This window comes from Pseudopodoces humilis, chromosome 11 (genome assembly GCF_049639895.1).
Source record: "Pseudopodoces humilis isolate 2021_Gansu_Grassland_sample_001 chromosome 11, ASM4963989v1, whole genome shotgun sequence".
NCBI classification, from domain to species: Eukaryota; Metazoa; Chordata; class Aves; order Passeriformes; family Paridae; genus Pseudopodoces; species Pseudopodoces humilis.
Genome location: NC_142210.1, coordinates 14,084,567 through 14,090,566, shown reverse-complemented (window position 1 = coordinate 14,090,566; position 6,000 = coordinate 14,084,567).

The window sequence follows — 6,000 nt, the reverse complement described above, 5'->3', positions numbered from 1 at the left end:
TAGCCAATTTACTTTATACAGGGAGAAGAAGAGGGAGGGCAGAGTCCAGGAAATAAATTTGCACAACCTGTTTATTGTGATGCCTCTCTTGCCTGAGCACAGGCCCCAGTGCCAGGGTCTCCTTTAGCAGACTGTTGTGCTGAAGGGTTTTGCCAGACACCCTTCAGGGGCAGTGTCTGTGTGGACTTGTGTCTGCCCACATTCAGTCTTCAGGGATCAACTGTTTTATTTTATGTTTGTTTTTGTGTTTTTTTTATTTTTTATTTTTGCTTGTTTTTACTGGGCTTATAATCAAAAGAGAGAAAGGAAGAATAAAATGAAATAACATTGAGTGAAAACATGGAGAGGATAATCCTTGCTGGGTTGTGAATGGCCCAACTTTGCTTAAACTGAGATGTTCCACTGTCCTCCCAGATCTTTCTCAGCAGGTCTGCAGTGTGCTCAGTTTGTGCAACTGGATTCTTTGGCCACTTGATGTCTCTGTGGGTTGTGGAGAGCCGTGGGTAAATCAACAGAGGTCATCCTGGAGCTGGCTGGAAGCAGCAGCAGGGATGGATTTGCTCCTCAGAGGTGAACTTTTGCTAGAGTTCTGTGCCATTCCCCTCCCTGCTTCTTGTTGTTACTGAGCTTCAGATTTTCAGGACAGTTGGAAAAGCAGGAAGATTTGGTTAGCCAGTTTCCACAGGGAGCTGATGAGGCTCTGCACCCATCAGTGCTGTAGGTCTGGAACCTGCCCCAGAAATCTGGGACAGGGAGTCCTGGCCAGCCCCATCTCTGTCTGCTTCCCCTCCGCAGAAATGCAGTGGCAGAAGGGGCCCAAGATGCCAGACTGGTGCAGTGTCTCCCTACAGAAGATGAAGTTTAGCAAATATGAGGCCAAAATCCTCCCCATTGCCTGGTGGGGTCTTGCATGGAGGAATTGCTGTGTGCTGCCATAAACAGGAAAGCCAGCTCTGTGTGGGAGTGGGTCATAAGGAGACCTGGGATGTTCCTGGGGCTTTGCAGGTGTGCCAGTCTGTCCTCTGGGATTGTCACCCTGTGACACTGGCACAGAGTGAGAATTCAGGTGGGACAGAAATGCTCCTTCCAGTCTGACAACAGCATGGTCCTACGAATGACATTTGGCACGAATATTTTGTTTATGCCCTATTAAAATCTAGGTTAGCCTTTGCTGGAGTCAGACTGTGATATCTCTGTGCCTTCGGCTGAGGAGACATGGATGGGCCTGAGATTGCTTTGGGCACTTTATAGATAGACTGAATGTGATTACAGCCATGGTTCCACATGGAAATGCCTCAGGAAAAGAAGTTTCCCCAACTCATTTCTGCCCATGCTGATCAACTTCTCTGTGATAGCAGGATCCAGCTCTCCTGTGTTAAATGCTGTTACGTGTGTGCACAGCTGGCTCTTCTTTCAAGTCCTCCCAGTCCTAAGGAATTTGAAGCTTCTTGTCTGCAAAGCCAGATCTGCCTAGATACAGGCTTTTCCTCATGGTGATTCAGCAGGACTGTTGCTGTTCCCTAGGAACCTACAGAACCTTTTTAGGCACAATTAAAAAAAGTCAAATGACCTTTTTCCAACTCAGTAAGAAGTTCTGAGATGTTTTTCTCAAACAAGCAGTTTTAGCTCACTGTATGGGTTTTCAGTTTGGGCCATTTATAAAGCTTCTGCCTGCAGTGTATCCATCACTTCTCCCAGAGCCACTTCAGAGGGACGAGAGCTTTGTGTTGGAAAGATGGTGACTGGGAAAGTGCTCATCTCCAGCAAAACAGCTTCCCTGAACCACTTCCCAGCCCCAGGGCACTTGAGCAAAATTGCACACAGGGCTTACGCTACAATTTGCTGTTACTTGTGTGGGAAGATAAACTTGAAACATCTCAATCTATCTGCTAAACTGAAATTTATGAGCTACAAATGGCTGAGTCTTAGAGGGGAATAACATTTAAACCAAAACTCTGCCATTCTGTCCCCGGAGGCAGAGAGAGACTAGTCAAAAAAAAACTGCCTTGAGTGGAGCATATGGATTTATAGAGGTGACAAACCCTCTCAGGAGGTGTCAGCAGTGCCATGGGCTCTGTGCTGCAGATCAAAGCATTTGGGGCTTAGAAGTGATGGGCTTAAAGTGAGTGGCAAAGGCTTGACGAGGAAACAGTCTGGGAAACACAGAGAAATAGCAAAGGCTTCTCTGTTCCCATACTCTGTTCCTGTACAGTTCACATAAGGAAAAGGGGACTTTGTTTATTAAACAGCTTTCTGTGTCTTATTAATTCCATTCATCTGAGGACAGAGCAGCTCCCTCCAGAGTACTTGTTATTGCTTGCCCAGAAATCAGTCAGGGTCTGTCCATGAAATAATGTTCTGGTTGAAACTCCTTGTTCAGTCAGTAATTTATGCAATTGCTAGGAGACTGCTCAGATGGCTAAATGACTTCTATTAACATAACTTTAATTCTATACTTTTAACAGAAATAATTTAAGCTTCCTGTTTCTTCAGGACCCATTATGAGCCTTCAAGTCCAACTTCAGGGGAGAGATCAAGGCTTTGTCTTTTCACCAGTGATTGCCTCAAGTTTTCTTTGAGGCTGGAAGCTGCTTGAATTTTCTCAGTAGCCAGACTGGGAATACGGAGCAGGTCTTGGCAGGTATCAGTTCCTAAAGCCTCTTATCTTCTCCCAGGGAAGTGTTTGTCAGGACTTAGTTACACAGGTAATTATGGTCAGGTTGGTTTCCCCGAGTGGGTTCTGGTGCTTGCAAACTTAATCAATGCTTCTAGCAAATGTTTGAGGTTCTGCCTGCACTTATCTCCTGACAAATAAAGAAACTCTACTGATGTTTGGTGCAACAGCTTCTCTAATAGCTGCTGTGGTCTCTCTCATTAAGTCTGATAGCTGTGATTTCCTGCAATAGCTGCACCAGCTGGTGCCCTGCCATGGCTCCATTTTTTCCCAATTAGAAGCTGAGCCAGTTCCCCATGGTAGATTATGGTCTGCCAGTGGGATCTATATAGGAAGAGAATGTGCTTTGAGGATTTAGGACAGAAAGTACCATAGAGGAGATTTAGCAAGAGGTGCCTATTAATTATAAAGGTGGTATAAAATCCTTATCTACAAGCTGTTCTATTAATGGTGACCATCATTAATACAAAACACTCAGCTAAATGTTGCATGAGCCATGGAGCAACAGATGGGAGATGCAGTTCTTGCTTTGTGTTAAACAAAACCACATGAGCACATAACTGACAGCATGGGGAAATTCCTGAAAACTCGCTTCTTCCCTCATCTCAGAGGAGAGAGTTTTAATTGAAAATAGGCACCATATGTGGAAGAATCCAGCTGGAGTCCTTCAGCTGGATTACTTTGTAATGCAAAAGGGGGAAAAGTCTATCTCAAATTATGACGATACATTTTGCCAGCCTGCACTGATGGAGTGTTGCCAGGGAAACTCTCTAATCATCAAAGAACACGTTAGTGTTAATGTGATTTTTGTAGGTCTCCTAAGAGAATGGCTTATGTCCTTCCAGGAGAAAGGCACTGCTGAATAAATCATCCAGCATTCCTTGCCAGTGAGACCCTCCTAAGTCTACTGAACAAATGAGGATTATTGTCCTGAAAGGAGACATGGTTCTCCTCTGAGCAGCACACCAGGCAGCAGCTCCTGGGAACCATATGGTTATAACCATAACCAGGTGCTTATGTGGATCTTTTCTCGGGGGATGCTGCCCAGAGAGCCCCTCATGTTAGCAGGGTGGCTGGGGGGATAGCAGAAACAGCAGAAAGGTCATTAGCCCTTTGGGGGGATAATGAAACCCAGTGGCAGACAGTTCTGGAAATGAAGCCGTCCTGTGCTGCTGCTCTCCAGGCATCCTTGCATCTGGCTTTTGAGCTTTCTGCTTCCTCTGCCCCTGCCTCCCAAGGGCTTTCCTCTTCCTTGGTACAGCTGCAGAACTGTATCCAGACAAGCTGCAGGAGCTTCTCCTAACCTGTGGAGGGCTGTGCCTGAAGCAGCAGCCACAATCTCTCCCTAAGACTGCAAGGAGCTGCCTTTCTCTGCAGCAGGCAGGAGGCACCTATGGAAGCAAGGCTGTCATTTGTTGGCGTTTATAACTAACCAAATCTTTCCAGGGATATGTTGCTTTGGATCTGGGCTTTCAAGGTAGATCCCAGCAGCCCAGAAACTCTTTAAATAGACTGTTCCATCTTGTGGGAGTTAGAGCTGGCAGGTTCCCCCTGACTTCAGGGGTTAATAGGTACATGATTGGTTTAGGATTTTGGGTGCTGGTTATGGAGCTCACCTGCATGGGACACATGGTACCGGAGTGCCACCCAGCCCCAGCAGCACCCACCATGGCAGGACCCTCACAGATACTGTGCTGGTTTTCCCTCTTATTCAGTATCTCACATGAAGGTGGGAAGAAATTTGTGCTCCTGTGCATGCAGTCCTTGGGTCTGCTGAGGACACAGCCCAGCCCAAGTGCTAAGCAGCCTGTCACAGGTAGACTCTCTTGCTTCATCGTATTTTATTAAATTTTCAGGAGGTGAAGGGGGAAGCACATTCCTTACCCTGTTTTGGTTGAAAGACTCACCTTCAGGTCAGGCAGACTGTTTTATTCTATGTTTGCAGACAGCCAAATTACTTTCTAGGGCTGTTTATTAGGAGCATAAGGTTTACCGGTGTGTTGTCCTGGAAAGCTTTTCTAAAACACAGCCTACATCAATTATACTGCCCTGCATCAATTACATTGTCTAAAGAAGTCTTCCCTGGGTGACTTACTTTGTTCTGCCCCTTCTATCCAGCTTTTACAAAATGAACTACCTTGGCAAAAGTCAAAGAAACACAATCTTTCTGGCTGTCTGCCCACAAATATTCCCTGCTTATCCTCTGAGTGTTGGGAGGGCTGGTGAAAGCACATGGGGCAGCTTTGGCTGCCTCTGGCTCCAGGCTCCATCAGTCCCTGAGAGGATGCCTGCAGAGCATCCCTGGGGCTGTGTGGATTTGGATGGGTTTGGGGCTGTGAGCCCTGGGCTGTCTCATCACAGCCCAGGGAGCAGTGGAGCTCTGACCAAGCTGCCTTCTCCCTGCCAGTGGCAGACTGTGCTAGAAAGCTCTAAGTGCTCTTTTTCTTCATTCATGCTGCCAGGCAGGTCTCCAAGCATGCAGACAGTGCCCAGGAGGCAAAATCATTGAGAGAAGGAAAGAGGAGAGGGAAGATGTGTATAGAGGTTGCAGCCAGAAGATTTGAGCATTGGTGATTTCTGCCCTGGACCAGAAGGGAGCTGGCAGCCCCAGTGCTCAGCTCAGGGGTTTGCTGGGTGCCATGGAAATGGGTGGGAGCATTAGAAAAATCAGTGTTCTACATTTTGCTGGAGATCACTGGGACTCAGCAAGCCAGCACTGGGAGCTCTTCAAACACTGCTCCTGCCCTTGGGCCATGCTGTCCCCTCTTGGTGCTTATCCAGGAACTCTGGATAACTTTGGCTAGTGGTGTTATGTGACACTGTCCCAGTGGAGACAAAACTGGAGAATTTGGCCCTTTTTACTTTTAAAAGAAAAGTAACAACTGACTAACCAGATTTTAACTAATGTGTGGCCAGTTTCTCATTGCAGATAACACTGATGACAAGCCATGCATGATTTTAAGAAGTGTTCATTAAATGCTAGATATAATGTTCTGTATCTCTCCATCTCCTCACTCTCCTTATTTCTTCCAAAGTACATTTCATGTTTAGTTTTTTTTTTTTTCATTTTTTAGAGCTCTCTGCAAACATTAACTAATTAATCCTCTTAGCCCACTATACATACGCTTTAATTAATGAGCTCTCATTTACTTAACTCACACTGTCTCATTAAATATAAATTGAATATATGTTTGGGAACTTTTACTGGAAACATTAGTAGGGATTTATTCAAAGAATGAATGCAAAATATGTTAATAGTAGCTGGAGGCAGCAAAATTCAAATACTAAGGTATTTAGTGAAAAATATGTTGTGGTGTCAGTGAGTG